The sequence below is a fragment of the Ursus maritimus genome, unplaced genomic scaffold, assembly GCF_017311325.1.
Source record: "Ursus maritimus isolate PB19 unplaced genomic scaffold, ASM1731132v1 scaffold_5, whole genome shotgun sequence".
In the NCBI taxonomy this organism is placed as follows: Eukaryota; Metazoa; Chordata; class Mammalia; order Carnivora; family Ursidae; genus Ursus; species Ursus maritimus.
Window position 1 is genome coordinate 67657822 of NW_024426663.1, and position 23325 is coordinate 67681146.

The 23325-nt window shown below is 40.6% G+C and overlaps 1 long non-coding RNA gene across 1 annotated transcript in view; it reads left to right on the forward strand.

The window, feature by feature from the left end:
• LOC103670538 overlaps nt 1-21263 on the forward strand; it is a 38516-nt gene extending 17253 nt beyond the window's left edge. Inside the window, exons 3-4 of the long non-coding RNA XR_570587.2 lie at nt 17437-17516; nt 20020-21263. This is a non-coding gene — a long non-coding RNA (uncharacterized LOC103670538). The remainder of the gene's footprint in view (nt 1-17436; nt 17517-20019) is intronic.
• Nucleotides 21264-23325: the final 2062 nt, after the last annotated feature.

Below are 23325 nucleotides of genomic sequence, written 5' to 3' on the forward strand. Positions count from 1 at the left end.
TAGATTTCTTGGGATTTTCTGTGTAGGACAATCATGTCACCTGCCAATAGAGATCATTTTATTTCTTCCTTTCCAAAATGTATGCCTTTTATTTCTTTTTCTTGCCTTATCACAGTGGTTAGAACTTCCAGTGCTATATTAAGATGGTGAGAGTGGATGTCCTTACCTGGACATTCGTCTTCCACCATTAAGGTATGATATTAATTACAGGTTTTCTATAGATACTCTTTATCAGGTTGTGTTAATTACCTGCTCTTCCTAATTTGCTGAAGGTTTTGGTCATACACAGGTACTAGATTTTGCAGACAATTGCTTTTTCTGCATCAACTGCTATGATGTTATGATTTTTCTTCTTTAGCCTATTGATATGGTAGATTACATGGATTGATTTTTGGAATATTTTACCAGCCCTGTAAAACTGGAATAAATGCCTCTTGATCGTGGTATATAATTTTTAAACACATTGTTAGAATTGGTTTGCTAATATTTGTATTGAAGATTTTTGCATCATAGGAAATATTAGTCTGTACATTTGCTGCGTCCTTGGTTTTTAGTGCTGACTTTGGTTTTGGTATCAGGGCAATACTAGCCTCATAAAATAAGTTGGGAAGCATCATCTCCTCTTTTATTATCTGGAAGAGATTGTGTAAAATTGGCATTAATTCATCTTTAAAAGGGTACCCATACTGGTCACTCCCCACCTGATGTCCTCCTGCGGCCCTGGGTGTTTCTGAATGAGGGAGGAGAGTTACAGGCCTGTGGGGACAAGGCGGTCCACTAGATCAGGCTACTGGGTCACTCCTGCTAGCTTTGCCTATCTATCTCAGTATCTGTCAATGGAAAAGAATTGAAAAGGAGAGTCTCAGACCCAGCAGAGAAAAACAGTATCCCCTCTGGTCTCTTATTTCCGGCAATGTTCCCAATCCATCCCCCTTTACTGGTGGTATCAGGTTCATTCGATGTTGTTAGAGGGACTCCAGTGTAATCTAGGGAAAGGAATGAGCCCACTCGAGGGGCCTTCAATTGCTAGGTTGAAAGTTAAGAAACCCTGGGTCTGGGTGGCTTTCCTCTGTTGGGTAGAAGTACATGAGACTCCTTGAGATTATTGTTGTTCCTACAGTCCTGGGGTCCCAAACCACCTTTCTTCTTAACACATTTTACATTTCTCCTTTGTCTTTTTCACCATTTCCAAGGTTTATAGTTATACTTAGCAGGAAGGAGCAGGGAAAAAGAGGTCTACACCATCTTGACTTGTTTGGAAATGACCTTCACTTTTAATCATAGATACACAAGGACTGACTCAGTTCCAAAAGGTCTTGAATTACTTGAATTCTGCATAAGCGGACAAGGATTTACTATGAAGACAAGGAAGACGAGGAGACAGAACCATTCATCATTGGAATTGACCTCCAGCTGATACAGCACAAATGAACAAAGAGGAAAAAACAAACCAACAACATGAAACAGGGAACAAAGGTCTTTTCTTTGTAATAGCTGCTGGCCAGCTTGTCTTTTCTTGGTATTTACCTCTCTGCTTCATGTTTTCAACGTAAAGCAAAGTTGTTTATGTCTGATGTTGTATGATGTGGACTGTGAAAAATTTGTGAAACTTGCAGGGCAGAAATAGTGTTCAATCAAACCGGAGATTCCAAAAGTTTAGCTCAGACTCTTGGGCAAGCACAGAGCATTTTAACATCCATCAGCCATAAATTAAATAAGATATGAGGATGGTGATCAGCAGGAACATGTATTTATTCCTTCTGTTATTACCTTATCTTCCTTCTTTTCTTTTTCAATTATCATTTGTTGAAAAACCATCTTGCTTCCTTAAGAAGCGTTACATGGATATTATTTCCAACCTGGTAGAGAAGCTATTTTAATTCCACACACTCATTATTGATTAACTTCTGCCTGTGAAAGTGAAACCACATACTATTTATTGAAACTCCTTTTTGAGTAGGCCAACACTGGAGATCCTGAAAGAGTGTCACACATCCTTTTGCTCAAGTGGCTTGCATTGAAATAACAGAAAGTTAGTTTAGGTACAGCTTGTGTCCTGTGTTTGTTGATTTTGAAACCAGCCTAATTACCACGTTGGTGATATTTTCTAAATTCTTTATTGATGCATTCTAACTTACTTAAAGATTTATTTATTTATTTGAGAGAAAGAGCAGTCATGTGGGGGGCACGGGGCAGAGGGAGAGGGGGAGACGATCTCAAGCAGACTCCCTACTAAGCACGGAGCCTGATTCAGGGCTTGATCTCACGACCCTGGGATCATGACCTGAGATGTAACCATCTGAGCCATCCAGGCGTCCTGCAGTCTAACTTTTAAGGACGATCCACCTACTTTAGGGTTGGTGCCCCAAGCGCAAAGAATGACATAGCAGAAGAAAATGACTATGATCAACTTTGCAAAGTTACACGATGCACATAGTTGTTATAATACCCAATTCAGTGTAATGCTAGTGTAGGAAGTACTTTAGATAGAATCATAACAATATACTAGGTAGTATTCCCCAAACTATCAAGGAAAAAATCTAACTCACTACAAAAGCCAACTGAATTTTAAGTAATATTTACTGATGAGTATTACTACTCTTAAGAAAATGCTTATAATAGCAACTGTATTTGGGCTCTAAAAATAGTACTCTTCCATTCCAAAAACACTAGCAGCAGCAGAGTTGCAACTGGAAATCTTGAAAAGAATGCTTCTGTGTTACGGAATATCTACAGATTCTTTAGAACTGTGTTAAATTTACTTAAATAGAATATGTTTGAAGTTGTGCTGTACTTACTTCAGAATTCTTCTTAATCACAGAAGAGAAGAATGTTTATATTTTTAAATGATATCAAGAGAAATCCTCACAGTTATAGGAATCGTGAATAATTGAAAAGCACAGTTAAAACCTATCTAACATTGATTCTTTGCTATTTGTAAGTTTCTTTCTTTTCTTTCTTTTTTCTTTCTTTTTTCTTTTTTTACGATTTGTATATTAGAGAGAGGTGGGGAGAGGGGCAGAGGGAGAGGAAGAGAATCTCAAGCAGACTTCTCACTGAGCATGGAGCCTGATACAGAGCTTGATCTCACGACCCTGAGATCATGACCTGAGCCAAAACCAAGAGCCTGATGTTAAACTGACTGAGGCACCGAGGTGCCCCAGTTTGTAAGTTTCTAAAGTAATTATTATACTGCTTTATTTATTATAGTACACATTACTATATTCAGGTAACTTAGCATTATAGTCAAATTTCTATATTCATGAGTGAACTTTTTAAATTCTGGGTAACCTAACTTATTATTCCAGAAGAAAGAACCCAGTCTGTTTGCTTACATTTTTTTAGTGATAGCCAAGGACTTACTGAAAGACTAACATATACCAGTTAGTAGTTTGTGAACTCATTGAGAGCAGGGATCCAGTCTTACTTATATGCATAGACCTAAAACTTGTTTCCATGTCTTAAATATAACAGCATAATGGGTATTCACCATGTATTTGCTAAATTAATTTTTGTAAAGGAACTATCATTTCTTGAAGTAATATTTATATACCCAGCATTGCACTAGACCATAATCTTCACAAAACCCACAAGAAATTCATGTGTTGGTCAGCAATCTTTTGGTGGCAAGTAACAGAACATAAACCAAGCCCAGCTTAGGTAACAAAAAGAATTTACCAGCTTATATAACTAAAGAGTCCGGAGGTAGGTGAGGTTTTAAATATAGTTTCAAGACTGCTCTGGCTGAATTTCTCTATAGTTCTCTTAGTTCTGCTTTGTGTGTCAAATTCAATTTTGGCTGACTTCCTTCTGGTAGTATAATGGCTACAGTCATTCCAAGACTCACGTCAACACATGGCACCGTGTATCAGGATAGAGAGTATCTCTTTGAGCAGAAGGGTTAGCACATATCCCAGAACCCCCCCCCCCGCCCCCGCCAAATGTCTCTCCATACAACTTTAGCCTACATCAGATGAAATGATTGGCTTGCTCCCATTAAAGTAAACTCTTAGTGTTAAGATTGCGTTTAATCCTTGCCAAACTTCCACTAGCTGGGAAATACAGGATTTTCCTGAGACAGCAGACAACAGAACTGAATGTTGGATAGGTAATCAACCCATGACCACTAGACTTCTTGTTAGCCCCAGTTAGTCTCAGAGAGTTTAAGCCTTGTGTGAGGGGGAGAGTGGTTTAGAATTGGATTCTAATTCTGAAGCTTCTGTTCTTCTCACTTCAAATTTCATCAAGTATTTGGAGAAGCTACCAGACAGCATAAAACATTGTCCTTGTCCTAACTTTGGAAAACTAAAACTAAAATTGTTCTTTTTCTAAAAAGGGTTTATTTATTTGAGAGAGAGAGAGAGTGGGGGAAGGGCAGAGGGAGACAGAGAATCTCAAGCAGGCTCCCCACTGAGCGTGGAGCTCGACGCGGGCCTCAATCTCATGACCCTGAGATCATGAGAGCCAAAATCAAGAGTCAGCCACTTACCTGACCGAGCCACTTACCTGACCGAGCTACCCAGGCACCCCTAAAACTAAAATAGTTCTAAAATCCTAAAAAGAAATATGATTTAAATTGAATGTCTTTTCCACCCCGTCCCCTAATTCCCACCATTCTACTTCCACCTTCCCCAATACATTGGAATCTTTCCTGTCTTTCCAACCCCAGCCAAGTGCTCTCATACTTTCAAGGCAGTGGTCCATGCTCCAAAATGATGTCCCTCTCTCAATTTTCATTGACCATCTATGTCTTTAGGTGTTAGAGGAAACAATTCAACATTAATAATAACAATGCACTACCACTTTCAGGGGATATTTGCAACATCTATCATGATACTTGGTGGATACAGCCCCTCACACTCCTTGCCCCCAAGAATCTCTCCAGGAGCAATTTCAAGGGGAAGAGATGCCAAAACGTGGGTGAGAATTTCGTTGCAGACAAACCTTCCCAGAATCCCTGGGCTTAAACTCTGGAAGTGATTGTTTCCCTTACCTCCATGAATGAGTTTCCTGGCATGCCAAATTGTCTCTTCTCCAGAAGTATAGCCTTTTCCCCATTAATCTTGTGTTCTTCCCAAAGTACTCCCACTGGAACCTCTTCTTGTCCCACTCCCATACATTTTCAAGCACTTCTGTATATTTAAAAATTGTTATTTGATTGATGTTTTTGTGTGTGTGATGGCGGTTTCATTTTCGATGGTTCTTTTCTCTACCGCACTTACCTTAATAATAATTATCCTCACTTAGAAAAGACTTCCAGATTCAAATTGCCTTCGAATATGATTTTATCCTCCCCACCCCTCCAAAACAAATAGGTTTCACTTTCTTAAGGCATTTAAACACACAGGAACCGATATGAGAAGACTGACTGAAAGCACAGTATGCCTAAAAAGCCTGGAAATTCAGCTTTTTAAGAATGATACATTTTGGAATTTAGCTATTAAAATGTCATCTAGTTATCTCTTAGTCACATAAAGCCAACCACAGTTGAATTCTGAATTCAGGAACCTGGAATGGAGTTGATTGGTACAATTTTGTTTAGGTCCCAGTGGCTTTGGGGGAAAAGGGAAGTGACAGTATCTCAAACCAGCAACGTGTGTCTGGCCAGATCTGGTTTGGGCTGGTGAGAGCTGGACCAACAATTCTTTAGGACTCTTTTAAGCAAGCCAGAATTAGAGTATGGGTTTTAGGTTACTGACCCTGGCTTTAATGCATATGGGATGACAAGAAGTCTATATTTAATTGTTTCACCCTCATAAGCTTTACGAATGTTTTCCCTTGCCCTGCAATCACAAGCATGTTTGTCGCTTGGCTGCCTGCATATAGGACATCCCTTCCCGCCCACTACCCACGCATAGAAATACTGCTCTTTCAATATTCTGAGCTGTTCAGCCACTTCAGAATCAACCCACACACAGTAGCTGTTAAAGTACTTATTATGTCCTCCTTAGAATCTGATATGTTAAATTCTGTTTTTTTCCCTAATTGAACACAACATTCTACATATTTACAGACCTTTTGCCTAAATTGGATTTTTAAAGACCCTTAATGATCTTTGCAAGACAATGTCACAATTGTTAGAATTTTGAGTAATTCTGGTTGCTAGCAGAATGGGGTTTCTTTTAAGACAAAAACAAAACAAGTGGTATTATATAAGCCAGGGAATTTCAGCTTATGGGTGGCAATTCACTTGGACATAACCATTTAAACTGAAATTAACTAACTTCTGGCTGTGGTTCTGTCTGCCAACATTGGAGAGCATTCCCCACACTCATAATGTGACCGCACACCGGGGGTGGGGAACGTGGGGTGTAGGTGGTAGCCGTGGGGGGAGATTCGGTGTTCCCATTAAGAGCTCCTGCTCACTGCTACTGGCTGAATATAAAGTATTCTCCCTGCCCACTCAAAAACAGACAAGGCCAGCCTGAAACAGAGAATTGCAACTGGGTTGTAGTTAATGTTGGAATAACAAGGCAGAAGTTTGGAATACAGGCTAAGAGTTTTAAAATTGATACAAAAAAGGTAATTTGACACCCTTGTTTGTTTGCGTGACTGGTGTGAAATTTGATTATTGATTCTTTTTAGTATCAAGGCAGCAATCCTAGAGCTGGTTTTTTTGCACATGTAATACTTAATTGCTCTTTTTAGATCGAAGTGATGTTGAGAAAGCCTGGGTGGCTGAACCCTGACTCTCCATCTTTCATGAAACAAACATGTATTGAGCACCTTCTAAGAGTCAGTCACAGTGCTGTGTTCAGGGAGATAATAACATTAGAAAAGCAAGAAAGATCCCTATATTTGAGGAGATCTGTCTAGTGTGAAGGAAGACAATTCAGCAAATAATAAACATCTACTGTAATAAATTTTACAACTGAGACGTGTGCTCCAGCGAAGACTGACCCACAGCAAAGATGATTCAGTAGGCTGGAGTGAACACTGGTGGCAAGATGGGAGGGGTGTTTAAAGGGGATCAGTGTTTCAGGGGTCAGGTTAAGGATGGATAATGTCCTGTTATGATACCTTGAATTCTGTATGTAATCTTGTAATATAGGGGTGAGGATAATGAATCCTCAAATAATGTGGCCCTCTGTGTATCTTTCTTTCCCATATCAAGACCCCTGGGTCCCCACGGGGCTCTGCTCTAAGGCCAATCTTGTATTCATTTGAAAAGGATTTAAAGATTTCCAATCCAGCTACCTGTGAACATCCTACTTCAGGGCAAAGTGGACTTAAACAGGTTGGTTATAGCAATGGGAAGCAAGTCTAAGAGGAGGGGCAGAGAGCTAGACCCTCATTGAGAGCACTCAGAGAAAAGAACATTTCTATCTGTGGAGTGCTAACTCTGCTGTCATCTAATTTAAACTTATAGGTTTAAGTGAAGCCTCAGGGAGGTGCAGTAACCTAAAATCACACTGGCAATGTTAGAGCTGAGGTTCTAACAGTTTCTGGGACCTCAAAGGTGCAGTGGGCCCATTCTAACCAGTCAGGCAGAGAGTTACTTGAAGAGAGAATGACATTTTTGTCATTTTATTCATTGTTTCCTCCGCTGTTCAGGGGTTTTTTATTTTGATGTCATCCCAATAGTTTATTTTTGCCTGAGGAGACATCTAGAAAGAAGTTGTGGAGGCCAATGTCAAAGAGGTTACTGCCTGTGTTCTTTTCCAGGATTTGTATGGTTTCAGGTCTCACGTTGAGCTCTTTAATCCATTTTGAATTTATTTTTGTGTATGGTGTAAGAAACTAGTCCATTTTCATTCTTTGGCATGTTGCTGTCCAGTTATCCCAACACCGTCTGTTGAAGAGACGTTCTTTTACCCATTGGATATTCTTTCTTGCTTTGATGAATGGACAAAGAAGATGTGGTATATATACAAACAACGGAATATTACTCAGCCATAAACATTAACGATATCTTGCCATTTACAATGACAGGGATGGAGCTAGAGAGTATTATGCTAAGTGAAATAAGTCAATCAGAGAAAGACAAATCCCATATGATTTCACTCGTATGTGGAATTTAAGGAACAAAGCAACTGAGCAAAGGGGGGAAAAGAGAGAGAGAAGCAAACCAAGAAAGACACTCTTAACTCTAGAGAACAAACTGATGGTTACCAGCGGGGAGGTGGGCAGGGGGATGGGGAAAATAGGTCATGGGTATTAAGGAGGGCATTTGGGGTTTTTGTTTTGTTTTGTTTTTTTATGTTAGTCACCATACAGTACATCACTAGTTTTTGATGTAGTGTTCCATGATTCCTTGTTTGCGTATAACACCCAATGCACCATGCAATACGTGTAAGGAGGGCATTTGTTGTGATGAGCCTTGTATGTTGTAGAGAAGTGTGGAATCAGTATATTGTACACCCGAACCTAATATTACACTGTATGTTTACTAACTGGAATTTAAATAAAAACTTTAAAAAATAAAAATAATAAATAAAACACTAATATCTAATGAGGAAAAAAAGCGAGAATAACATTGCATCCTGTTTCTTAAACTGAACGGCAGGTACATTGGAGGTCATTATTTGATATTTCTTAAAACTTAACATCCCTTAGGATTTTATAGCTAGTCAATATTTACTAAGATGAATTTAAAAGGTAGAATTAAATGGGAACAGTGGATAAGCCAGAACTGTATAAAGAGGTGTTTCTGTATTTAAAAAAAAAGAGAGAACATTTGGCAGATAGTCAGTTGGCATGAGCAGGATCCTGCCAGGAATATCAGAAGTGTTCTGATGGAAGCAGCACGAGAGGCATGGTGCTGGAAAATCTAGAAGCAATCAGACTGAGAGCTCCAGGGAATTTTCTGGTAGAGAACAGGGCAGCAGGCACCCCACCAGACGTGGAGAAAAACACGCAAGCCTATCGAAAAGCACATCTGGGTTTTATTTCTTCTCAGATCCAAGAAATAAGATAAGGTCACAGTCGTTAGAACTGGGATCTCAGAAACAAGATGGTGGACCTCAGGAGCAGGCAGAGCCTATGCTAGAACTCAGCCACACGGCATAGCTTAACCCAAGTAAGAACTCAATGCACAGTCCTCTCAGAGCTGAACTAGAATTTTAAAATCCTTTTTTTGGGGGGTGGGTAATCCTGTAGTGGAAAGGGTGGGGAAGAATTGAGGACTGTGTCAAGAGTCTAGGGCTATGAGGGTATGGGGACAGACAATGATTATGACACGTCCTAAAATGTGAGGGGGAGAATGATACTGCCCATAGGGGATCTGTTGGGTTTTTCCCTGCCCTTCTGGTAATAGTTTCCTATTTCCTTTTGAGACCCCTCCCCATGCCCCATGAATAAAGTCATAGCTGTATGTCCATCAAAGAGCCTTGCCCACTCTAGGTCCAGCTAGGCAAATGGTACTCTCTCGGTCTCTCTCTCTCTCAGCATTTGAATCTCAAAGGAAAGACAGAAGGGACAACAAATAATTGATACTGTTTCAGTCCTGAGTCTGGACTTCAGTGAACACCCAGATCACCAACAGTGTTCTGATTCCAGTCCTTGCTGAGGTCTGTGTCTTCAGCACTTCCTGGGTTTTGGAAATATCTATGTCCCTCTAGTGAATTACTTCCATTTATATTAGCTAACGTCATTTCTGTTGCCTGCAACCGAAGTAGCATAAGTGATGGAGCACTGAAGATGACAGCAAGATTCCGGTTCTTTTCCGAATCAGCTTTCCCAAAGGTAGAGTCCAGATCAATGTCCCTGCAGTTTAAAGAGCCCCCAAAGCTGCCCTCTATCTGCAGAATGATATTTCTTTAGGAGCTTACCAAGGCCGGCGGACTCCCCATCTCACCTCCTCCCTCCCCCCTTTCTGACAGCTAAAGAATACATTCTCCTAAGTCCAAAAATGCTTAAGGCTTGACCTAGTTCTCTATGATTTCTTTAAAATTTAAAACATTTCTAAGTTTATAGGTTTGCTAAATATTTTTTTTTCACGCTCAAAGTTTGAAAGGAACGCCAGATCGAAAATAAATGCATTATCATACATTTTTTTCTAATATTGAAATGGAGTGAAAATTATTGTGAACAGGTAAAGATTTTTACCTTAAATTAGATCAGGCTAAACATGGCCATTTTATTATAAATGTGACCAGGAAAATGACACTTATGAAAAAAATGAAGAGGAAAATTATTCTTTTTACGTCCATAATGGAAGATTTTTTTTAAAGCACGCCATTTAAGAATTTACAGACTCATACAGACAAGATAATTTTCTTCCACGTCTTTGATTCAATCACAACATTTTTATTACAAAAACTCGGAAAGCCACAAATGGGGAAGATAAAACAATGAGCCTAGAACTACAAAGAGGAAACTGAAGTTATTCATAATCATTCTCAGAGGCAATCAATACGGTATTGATTTTCTATTCTTGCTACTCTTGCAGTCATGTCCTTGGCTTGAAACTCAACCTAAGTTAGGAAATATCAGCAAATCAAGCAACTCCAACCTAAGGAAATGGAAAGAGAAAACAAGACAGCAAAAGCCGGATCTACTTCAGAGATGAAAATAACAGTCTGCTATCAGTTAATTCTGCTGGTCAGGAAACGGTGCCAAGGTGACCCAGGCTAAGAGTAAGACTCGTGTGAACTTCCAGGTTTCACGCTGATCTACAGCGAAAGACTACACCAGTATCCTAATGGGAGCACGTTTAGTCCCAAGGGGAAGTGATTGAGAGTGCCCAGGTCTGGATGGATTCACATCACCACTCCTACAAAATCTACTCCAAGTTCATGCCCCACTGACCATGAGTCAATAGCATTATGAGGACAAGAGGAAAAGCAGAATCTCATTCAAATTTAAAAGGAATTGATCAAATTGGAAAAATTTTAAGCTATCATGCATTAAAGCACAAAGCATTTAAGAAGCCCTGGGGAAATTCATTCCAGAAGTGGAGCACAGTAATTTCTTACAAAATGGAACATGTTGAGGCCTACGTTGAGCAACTCACAGATAAAGATCAAAGCCCACATTTTCAACTGGGAAACCTGGATTCAAAATAAAGGAACACCAAATCATAGAGCTTTGCTTGGTTAAGTGTAAGTTCAGTAGTTTTCGAGCAATTCAATAAAAATGACTTTCCAAGGACACATCTATGTTTGTTTTCTTGATCTTATAATATTGTTTTTCATCATTGTTAATCAAATCCAAGAGCGCGTGCGCGCGCACACACATATACACGGAGCCAGCATGGCGGAAGATGAACTTTGTCTGCCTCTAAATCACCAAAGCAGTTGTGAGACATCTGCTTTTAAATAATTCTTTTCTTTAGTTTCTTTTATAAAACACAGTTTCTGGGAAACATTTACTGTGTATCAAGGCTTACATCCAAAAGAGGCCACAATTATTTGACATCAAAGGTACTAAGATGGACCATTTAAATAATCGTCAAAGAACTTTTCAAAACAGAAACATGAAAAGATCATTCAATTTTCTGGAGTGCAACATTTGGAACATGAGTCATGGTTCATTTTCCCAAAGCAAAGTTTCTTGTAACCACATAGGAAATGTATATCTTGTTGCAAATGGTAGGAAAGCCAACGTAGGAAAGGCTTGAGATCCAACTTGGCCTGGAAAGGGTGTAATCCATGTCAAAAAGGAAAAGGCCAACAGCACCACACCCAAACAGAAATCTGCCGTATCCATATGGGTGGTTCCCTCTATTCCAGCATGCTCACCCTCTTGTCAAGCACCTCTTTTCAGAACCTTCCAGACTGGTGACAGAATGATTTCCTGAACTACGCCTACATTGACTTCCTTCTGCCAAAGCGTGGAATAAGCCTGACAGTTCTTTTCCCTCCAGCCCGCCTCTCCTGCATGCATGAAAAACAAAAACAAAAAACACCCTAAGCTTTGTAGGCACATACATTTTAATGAATTACAATAACTCTCCTTTTCTAACATTGAGTGATAGCTAGTTATTCAGATATTTTTCCATGCTGGAGTTTTATAAATTCATGGAATTAATGGAGCTGGAAGTTACTTAATAATTCACCGAATCCAATTCTTCGTTTATTGATGAGGAAATTCTGCCCTGGAGCCAGAGGATTGGTTGTGATTCCCTTCTCCTCCAAAATGATTCATTCCTTTTTGCCACATTTGTGATTCCATTGGCATTGATCTTATTGTCTCATTGTACACGCTGGAATCAGTCTTTTTGTCTGGGTAGAGAATAAAACAAAAAAAACAAAAGCTTTAGCTCAAAACCGTACAATTGAGTCTGCAAATTCCACAGATGTATTGCTTGTCCAAAACACATTTGAATGACTAAGTAGTAGACCCTCATTAATGTACAAAGCAAATGCCTTGTGTCAATTTTTTTTAAATTAGGCTATGGTCCATTAAAACACATGATAATAATTAGATGTCAAATCTTCCAGGCACCCCAGAATATACCATCCTTTGAAGTTAAACAGTTACTTAATGGGAATCCAGGCACTCCAACACTCTTTGTTAGGCATCATTTGATACTAATACTCTAACTGAGAAGAAATTGGCAAGATGAGTGACTGCAGGGAAATTTCTTTTTTTTTTCCCTAAAGATTTTATTTATTTATTCGACAGAGACAGTGACAGCCAGCGAGAGAGGGAACACAAGCAGGGGGAGTGGGAGAGGAAGAAGCAGGCTCATAGCGGAGGAGCCTGATGTGGGGCTCGATCCCACCATGCCGGGATCACGCCCACAGGGAAATTTCTATCCATAGATCCTGATGGGAATGTGGAGAGTCTGGGACTGGTTATCTGGTATGCTTGGACTTAAGAGGAAGCAAGTATTAAGGCATGCTGCTCTGGCAACCTTTTCATTCAGACTGAATCAAATTATCATCTGGAATGAAATACCCATTAAAGATAAGACTTTGGACAACCACACGGCTAATACCATAAGACAATATGCAGGGCATGAGTTGAGGGATTACATATCCAGTGTCTCCTAGATGTTTTATGCTTCTTACCCCAGCATAATTTTCTTTGGCATACCCATGTCACGCTCCAAAGTGTCCCAGTGTGGACCATGAATCTCAGGCTCAACCTAGGATAAGGAGATTGAGGGAAATTGGTTGGAATAGTTTCAGTTGGTTCCAAAAAGCTCGAAGTTAGTGAAGGACAACAAATGCCTATAGCAGTGCTTACCAAAAATAAACAAACAAACACACAAAACCTTTTATCTCTTTAAGTTTCTGGCCAAAATAAAGTATAGAATTTGATCCAGTGGATTACTGAGTAGTATCAGTGGAATCCACAGCTCTTCTCGGTCTCTCGTGTGAAAATTAGAGCAGTGATTGAGAAAGACTGGATCTATAAGCATAGGAATAAAGATATTTGGAAGGAATAGAATGTCTCAAAGGGTCGTCTCTTTCCTCTTTGGAGAAGTCTGCAGCTGCTTTGCTTGAAGCGCCTGTTAAGAGCCTTACCTGAGGAAGTTATCAAGCCAGGGAAATTTGAGTCTGTGTACCTGACCTCCACCGGCCCTGATAATCTCCAGGCCTATAATTAGAGTCTCTGGAGAAGAGCCCATGGAAGTTCTGTTTGATTTCTGTAACAACAGCAACACCCCTCTGGGCTTGGAGAGGCCTGTTTTCAGTTCCCACAACGATCACAGCTTTTCACCTTATTCTCAGACCAGAGTCTGTACACACGCATCCCTAGCACATTGGGAAGAGGCAGGATACGCTGAAGAAAGCATCCTGTAATATGCTAGCATGTTCTGTGATTTTCTTTCCAGCTTTCCACCAGGGAAAAGGTTCATTTACCAGATTGACAGTGCAGTGGGGAAAGGCAAATACCCAGACCTCCGAGGGATTGTTGGACGTTGGCTCTGAGCTTAACACTGATTTCCGGGAATGCTGAGAGACTGTCATCAGTGGGGTTCAGCGGTTAAAGTGGAGGCAGGAAGAGATCCCGTAGTGACTAGAGTCGTGAACCCAGTCCAGCTTATGGAGGCTCAGTGGGTTCCGGATCATATCTGATGATGACTTTCCTGGTTCCTGGGTGCATTACCAGTACAGACGACCTCAGCAAATACCAAATCCCCACACTGGATGCCTGACCCCCTGAAGCACAAGCTTGTGTCTGTCTTTCCAGCATAATTATTAACAGTCCTCCTCTTCATTCTCAAAAATGTACTGGTTTTAGGGGCACTTGGGTGGCTCAGTCGGTTAAGTGTCTGCCTTCGGCTAGGGTCATGATCCCAGGGTCCTGGAATAGAGCCCCGCATTGGGGCTCTATAGTCTGCTTCTCCCTCTCCCTCTGACTCTCACCCCTGCTCATGCTCTCTCTCTCTCTCCTGTCTCTCTCTGAAATTAATTAATTAATTAATTAAATATTTTTAAAAATGTATTGGTTTTAATGATATATTACATGGTTACCCTGCTATTATGGTAGAAAGGACCAAGGAAAACCCTTATAGCTCCCTCTCCCCATCAGAAAATAAATCGAAAGCCACACCATATCCTCAGGAGGAGGCTGGGAAAGGTGGGGTGGAAATACAGCGTTAAATTCTACCTTCCAAGACTTAGAAGATGCAGAGGTAGCTGGCTTGACCTATGCAGAAATCACCAGAGTCTCCCACATGTTTCACAAACACCCTTATCCAGTTGATTATCATTAGCTGAATCCATTTTCCAAATTCTAGTAGCCGATCCAGATATAATTTCTATACTGGAGTAAAAAAGAACAGTTTTCGGTTTACATCTGTTGGCCTCACCAATGCTATTTCAATAAAGAATCTCAGAAGGTTCTTTTCACTTGACAGGAGCACTCGTTTACTTATCTGGTCTCAGGAATACAGTAGCTCTTGAAACGTGGGCCACAATTTGGCCAAAGGGTACCTGATAGTTTCATCATTTCATGGGGCTTCAAGCTAATCTAATACATTATTGTTTCCTGCTGAACATACCCAGTAACAGAAAGTAGCAATGACTTCTCAACTGTCTGAAGTCCGTGGGGTTATCCTTGTCAATATGAAGGAAAGTTAATATATCTTGTACCTGACAGCGATAGAGAAAAAAGGCATAACACTCGATGAGCCTCATTGAATTTTGGAAGTAACATATACTATAGGTGTGCTTCTTTGATTCACTTAAAGGGTGGCCCAAATGGCTGCAAATTTTGAGTGAGACCAGGGATCTGAGAAGGCTGGGAAATGAAAGCTTCACGTCAGGCAGCTCTGCTATTTGACCTTTATGACCTAGTGAATCCAACAGAACTCAAAAGTCCCACCGCAGATTGGAACACTGTCTAAACCCAATGAGAATTCCAATAAACAGGGGGTTCAGGTCATGATCTCAGGGTCCTGGGATGGAGCCCCACGTCAGTTTCCCTCCTTGATGGGAAGTCTGCTTCTCCCTCTTCCTCTCCCCCCGCCCTGCCCCTGCTCATGCACTCTCTCTTTCACTCTCTCTGTCTCTCAAATAAAAAATAAATTCTGAGAAGAAAAGAAAAGAAAAGAAAAGAAAAGAAAAGAAAAGAAAAGAAAAGAAAGTTCCAATAAACAAATCACAGTAGAGGCCCATAGGATATTTGAGCATAAGCACATCCTCTTTGATGAGTAATAATTCTCCTTTTGAGAAACAGCTTTTGGCTTGCATTCAGTTCCTGGTAGGGGTTGAATACCGGTCCTGAGAACTCCATTAATGAACCTCCCATTGTAAATGAGATGTTTGTAATAAAACAGGACACCCCTTGAGATCCTCTGTGCCTGCGATGAGCTCATAAACCAAGTGGTGACCCTGAGACTAAATAGAACCTGTGCACGGGCTCAGCTATTCAGACCTCCCCTCACCAAGGCTGGCCTGTTGCTGCTCAGCGTCCAACTTGACATTTGCAGGAAGCAGGCCTGAGCCTCCAGTGTGGGACCCAACTCTCGCGAGACCAAAATGGTGCTTGGCGGCAAACCGATTACATTTCTTCACGGAATAGGCACTTACTTTGGATTTGGATTGGCTTTTCCTGACTGCCATACACCCGCAAGCAGCACAGTCTATAAATTTCCTGAACACTTGACTCATTCACAACTTCTCTTTCAAAACATTGCTTTTAATATTTTATTTTTTAGTGAGATAAGGCATTGTACTGATGCCCATGGGATCACTGGTCACATGTGTGCCATCACTTGAAAGCAGTTTGCCTTAGACACCAGCAGAATGCCTATTGACTATTCAGTTATGTAGTCAGGGAACAACATCGTGCCAGTCTGGGGTGGTAATGGGTAGATATGGTATGTTCTCTGAACCAGAGAGAAATAGTCATATATGGGTCTGAGAACAAATGGGTGGATCCTCTCACTATTAAACCCAATGGCACCTCTCACTTTTAAATCTAATGATCCACTTTTCCTTCCTTCATGGGGTTCTGCTGAGTACTCCAAGATTTCTTCTGCCAGGTAAACAATTATGGTTCCATGAAACCAGAAACAACTACCTCCACTTAGCCACTTGGGTCTCCTCATGCCATTGGGAAGCAAACTCAGAAGAAGGTTATAATCGTGTCTGCCACATAGAACGTATGCTCTTTTCATTATGGAATCATATACATGTCATGTCAAATATTTCTGGGCTTAAGGTAGCCCAATGTCTTGTTCTAATAAAATCAGTGTGTTATAACAATTTTCTGACAGATGTCCATAAAACACCTGGAAGACGGATCATCTTTTCCTAATTTACACATAGAGGAGGTAGCCCTGCTTACCGTGATGGTCACGGGATCAAATCTATCAAGAGTGATCAAGCTCCATGTTGGGCTCCGCGCTCAGCAGGGAGTCTGCTTGAGATTCTCTCTCTCCCTCTGCCCTTCCTTCGTCAAATAAATAAATAAATAGATCTTTAAAAATATATAAGATAAATTCCTCAGATAAATTACCGTGAATGATTTTCAGATGACTCCCATTTCTCAAGAGATACATCCAAGAGAGTCTTGGTCACGTGCCTGAATGGAAACCTCCAGGAAGAGGAAGATGGCTTACTTGACTATGGTGACTTCTGTACCAGAAGGGATTATGCAGGGGAGGAGTCTATCCAAATAATAAGGGGACTGAGGTGCCGGCAGCCCTTCTTTAACCCCGCAAAAAGGCAATAAAAACTCAACTATCTAACACTCCTCTAATAAGTATCTGGCATGTGTATAACAAGATTAAATCAACCTACAAGTAAAATAAATAGAAAGATTGTTTAAAACAAATCTATGGTGCTGGAAAAGCAATTTATATTTAAAACAAGTTTGTTTCAAGACAACACAGTTCCTACAGTGCAAAAGAATTTTGACAACTCCTTATAGTTGACTGAAATGAGATTTAACTCTTGGGGGTCAGAACATCATGTAACGCTAACAAATGCAGTGACAAGTTGACTGTCCTATTTCCTTATGATACTGGAGGTGACCAATTATGTGAGTTGTTCTTGAATATAATCCCAGGAAATCTCCTGTTTATTTGTCTAGATTCCACTGGGGGACTCAGGATACAGGGCAAGGTCTTGCCTGCAGAAGCCTGAGAGGACGAGGAGGCTGAGCGGGGCAAGGTAAGATGCTTCCCTTAAGCAGCCAGAAGCAGCATAATCAAGGGGGTGACTGTCAATCATGATGGAGGAGGGGTGCCAACAACAAGGAAAAAGTTATGAATGAGGTCAGCTGTTGGGAAAGTGGAAATAAATCTGAAAGCAGAAGGTTTAGGGGGAAAGCTTTCTGCCTAGAGTTCATACAAGATGCCAACGTTGCTGTGTGATATGGGTACAGCCCAGAAAATGTTGAGGCCACGCAGGACCAGGTACTAGTCAGGAATCTTCTGGGGCAGAGCAGAGAGGCTGAATTTCAGGTGGCAGCTTAGCATGGTAAAGCCTCTTGAGCTCAGCCTGGGCATAGGAATTAACAAACCAGGTGGAGTCAGATACACTTTCACCTGCTCCAGTGCCCATAACACAGTCGCTGGGAGGCAGAACTCTGTCACTGGGGGATGCCTCCCATATCCCTTTCTGGGTCACTGGGCTACCTATGCCTGTGAAGAAGAAAGGTGATCCCCCACCTCTTCAAGTAACATGAGAACTCTCAGCACTCCTTCCACCTTTATTTGGAAAAAGAACCGGGCTGCTTACACGTCACGGGGTTCCCTCCACACCTAGCAATTCGTCTTCCTCTTACATGTTTGACAGATTAGAAATTGTTCTATGACATATGACGTTGTTGGCTTTACATGGTTGAAATAGCTTCAAAATTCTCAAGTGAAAGCACAATAGTTCTGCTGGGCAATGCTATTTATGGTGCATCAATGCGAAATTCCAACAGTTCACAGGAGAAGAGTAAGGATCCCAAATTCAGACCAGGTAGGCAAAATGTGTAGTAACTTGAAATAAATGAGTGCTATTGTTTTGGAAGGTTCTAAACAAAAGTATTTATTTTTTTATTTTCTAAAAGATTATTTAATTTGAGAGAAAGAGAGTGAGTGGAGGGGAGAGGCAGAGAAAGGGGGAGAGAGGGGGGAGAGAGAAAATCTCAAGCAGACTCTCTGCTGAGCATGGAGCCCTGTGTGGGGCTCGAGCTCACAACCCTGAGACCATGACCTGAGCTGAAACAAGAGTCGGTTGCTTAACCCACCAAGCCACCAAGACGCTCCTAAACAAAATTGTTTAAGCAGAATTCAAGAATAGGGCACCTGGCTGGCTCAGTTGGTAGAGCATGCAATTCTTGATCTCAAGGTTGTGGGTTCAAGCCCCATGTTGGGTATAGAGATTACTTAAAAATAAAATTAAAAAAAAATTTGGGAATAGCTTTATACAAATGGTATCAGACCTTAAAGCCAAAGTTATTTTCTGTAAAGTGATTTCTGAATTCTAAAACAGCTTACATTTTTCTAGTTTGCCATAGATTCATAAAGACCTTTCTTTAAAAAAGATTTTATGTATGTATGTATTTATTTATTTGAGAGAAAAAGAGAGAGAGAGAGAGAACAAGCAGGAGGGCCAGAGGGAAAGGGAGAGAGCACTGAGCTCAGAGCCTGATACCCGGACTCGATCCCACCACCCCAAGATCATGACCTGAGCCGAAACCAAGAGTCAGACACTTAACGGACTGAGCCACCCAGGCACCCCAATTCATAAAAACCTTTAAGACCCAACCATTTAATGTTTGATAAAAGCATTATGTTTAATTCTGTATTTCCATGGAGCGGTTTTATATTTTGTTAACATGTTCTCGTTAAAAAGTTACCTGCAGTTGAAGGTAACAAGTAGGCCAAATTAGAAATAAAGGAGCCCTTTATTGAAATGTCATTTCATGAAAAAGGAAAGACATTACCAACTTTTAAATATAATGTAAACGGCAAAGGACAAAAACATTTTTTCAACATAACAATAATTGATACTTTATAGTCAGTTCATATGTACTGTCAATGAACAAAAGAGACTACAATTTTCGCCCACATGGAACTTACGTTATGATTATCTCTGACTTCTTCCTTCCCTGTATTCCTAAAATTTACAAGCTCTCAAACTGTGCCATACTGATTACTGCATGATTTCTCAAATATATTCTTTTTTTTCTTTCCCCCTAACCACTGGTTTGATTTAAACTTTCATAACAGCTTTTAATGTTTATGACCACGTAATCCGTACATTTATTATTTTAAAGTATCGTTAAATAGTAAACATTAAAAAGTATTCCGGCAGTGAAAAATGTCTCTCCCACACTTGTCTGTCCTCCCTCCCTTTTCCCAGAGGCAACCCCTCTTACCAGTTTTTTTGTATATCTGTATAGATATTCAATACATATGTTTCTATTTATTTGTGTTTTATACAAACGGTAACATGATATGTACTCAATTCTATATGTTGGTTTTTAAAGTTAATATATTTGGAGGTTCTTTCTATATTAACCATACTAGCCTCATTTTTTTTAATTGTATGGTTAATGGACAGATACCAACTCACAATTTGCTTAAGTAGTCCACTATTGTATTAGTCAGGATAGACTAGGTTGTATTACAGAAACAAATAATCCCACAAATCTCAGTGGTTTATTTCTTGCTTACAGAATGTCTGTTGAGGTTCTGGGCAACTGTCCAGGGCAAATGCCTTTCCATATGGCTACTCAGCAATCATTTGTTCGCGTTTCCACCGTCCTATAGCTGTACCATCTGGGTCAAGTGGCCTCCTTAGTTGATGCCGCAGCAGAAGAGAGAGTTTTGGCCCAGAAGTAAACCTCCATTGCTTCAGCCTAAAACAGATGCACACACTCTTCATGCCATCGATTCTCCAGAATTTATCTCATGGCCTCGCATCACTGCGATGACAGTAAGGAAGTAAAATTCTCCCACGTGCCGGAGAGGAGCGCTGTCCATGCAATTAACTACAGGTTCTTTGAAAAACTATATTTGACCACCATGTGATTGGTCTGAACCCTCTTAAGGAAGTACTTCACATACCTTTCATGTTTAAGAAATAAATGTTAGCTAGCCAGCTTTAATAGAGTACTCAAATCCATTGATCGCAGAGCCAATCGATGAACAGCGTTTTGCAAGTGTAAAATGGTTTAGTCAATGACACCATCACAATCATCGTTATGTTATCACTACATTTTTCAGAGAAGGCAAAGGGAGAAAATAAGTGGCAAGTGTTTGAAGAATCATTTTAATAGTGGTTTGGTTCATAATTGAGTAAATTACAAAGCCTTTCAGAGATTGACAGCAATAAGAAAGATGAATGAGTATACCCATGTTTGTAACAGCATCCTTCACAATAGGCAAAGTGTGGAAGCAACCTAAGTGTCCATCAACAGATGAATGGGTAAACAAGATATGGTCTATTCATACAATAGGGTATTATTCAGCCTTAAAAAGGCAGGGAAATCCTGACACGTGTTACAACACAGATGAACCTCGCATGAACTCCTGGATGAACATGGATGAGGACATCGCGCTAAGTGAAATCAGCCAGTCCTAAAAAGGCAACTACTATATGACATATGAAGTACCTAGAATAGTCAAATTCAAAGAGACAGAGAGTAGACTGGTGGCTGCCGGGGACTGGAGGCAGGGAGACGTAGAGGGAACCGAGAGTTAGTGTTTAATAGGTACAGAGTTTCAGTTTTGCAAGATGAAAAGAGTTCTGGAAGTGGATGGTTGCACAACAGCGAGAATGTACCTAATGCCACCAAATCGTATGCTTTAAAATGGTCAGGACGGTAACTTTTATGTTGTGCTATTTTATCCCAGTAAAAGAAAGAAAGAAAGAAAGAAAGAAAGAAAGAAAGAAAGAAAGAAAGAAAGAAAAAGAAAGCTAATGAGAAAATACCTTTAGCAAATGGTCCCAAAAATTTGGGAGAAAACTCTGAACGGCTCTGGATCCTTAAAGGAACTTAGGAAGCAGTTGACCTGATAGCAGTGAACGAGCAAGCTAGAAAGCTGTTGTGATCCGAGAACAAGAAATATGAGTTAATGATTTGGAATGTAAAACAGTTTCAGGTGATAGGGATGAGGTCTAGGATCTGGCCCTGGGAGCAAGCAGGTGGGTGAGGTGGAGTGATGGAAAAACTCATGGGAACATTTGCATGTCAAAGAACCAAGAAGCCAGAATGTTGGAACGACATCCATCTGGATGTGTCAATCACCCATGAGGCTGGCAGAGCGTGAAATCAAGAGGAAGACTGTGAGCCAGGGGTCAAAGTCTATGAGTGAGCAAATAGTTAAGAGATGGTATCTTTTTCAATCAGCATTCCTAGACTGTGTTTAATCTCTAGACATCCAGCATGCACCAAGTGAGCTCATGGAAGGGGCTTGGGTAGATGAGAATGACAGCTAGCTGAGAGGGGAGATGTGGGCATCCCATGGACTTTGCAAGTCTGCAAGAGCAGCACATTCCTTCCCTGTGCACAATCTGCACGGGAAAGCACATTACAATCAGAAGCTATTTAGTGAACATGGAATGAGAGGGCCGTGGTGGTTGAGAGGGGAGGAGAGACAATTGTAATGTCTAAATGCTTAATGACATCACCCTATAATAACCTGATTTTTCAGCCTCTGAGCTGTGGGCACTTGCCACAGGGATTGGGTCGAGCAGTTGTAGGGCTAGACTATCCCCTCCTCACTGGACATGCTGAGTGGGTACAGCCAAGTTTTTGTTTTTTTTTTTCCTCTGACATCTCTTTTTTTTCTAAGCACTCATGCTGACTACCCAACTTTTGTTGACTCCTTTCTTCCAGTAGAAAAACAATAGCATTGATTGATGGATAACTGGTAACAATAGGATGGAGACATTCTGCTTCTGGAAATTAGGTTGGCATTTGCTTTGGGCTGAATGTTTGTGTCTCCCCCAAAATTACATGTTGTAGTCTTATTCCCCTTTGTGATGGCATTCGGACGGGGGTCTCCAGGATGTGATCAAGACCCTTAGGAAGAGAGAAAGAGACACGGGATCTCTGAGTGTGCGCACCCAGGCGAGGACAAAACCAGGAAGAGGACCCTCTCCAAGAATCTGACCTCGCAGGCATCCCGGTTTCGGACTTCCAGCCTCCAGAACAGTGAGAAAGAAATGTTTGCTGTTTAAGCCATCCAGCGTGCGGTACTTGCTGTAGCAGTCAGAACTAACTGAGACAGCATGTTTCTGATATCATTTATCGGTGTCATTTTCAGTAGAGGCTAAGAGCAATGTATTTGCCTTACTTCATAGCGGCCTGATTATCATTTTGTCACTTTTAGCTTCTTAAAATTTCGGATGCTCTGGCTGGCCTGTTGGCCATAAGATTATTTATCAGATTATTCTTTCCTTCATTCATTCATTTTGGTGAGCCTTCCAAGTGAAAGGCATTTTCATAGTTACTTTATGCATTAAGATTCCCAAGAATCCTAAAGTGAGCTGGGTCCATCATGGAGGGACCTGAATTCCCAACAGAATGATCTCTGATCTGGAGCAGGGACCACTCTAAGGAAAATGGGTTCTTGGTCTCCACTCTGGAGGAATTGCATTTTACACGGGCATTTGTCCAATTTGGAAAGGCCAGTTTTATTCACTGCATCTTACTTTTCATTGAATACTTAGGTGATGTAACACTGTCAGGTTTCTAGAGAACCATTCAGGGTAGTATCACATGAGGAGAAAATAGTCTGTGGTATCGTAAGTATGAAAAGGCTTTTCATTTACTTATCTTAACCCCAAAATTTCTATTTATTTCCCCCTTGATAGTGGATAGCCCATGAAACATGTAGATGGATAAGAATGTTGATACTTATATATCGTGCCAAATTACTTAGATTTGGATTTTTAAGCTTAAAAACCACATTTCCTTATAGGAACAGTCCGTATCAATTACTGAATCATTAGAAAATACAAGAGATGAAAGTGA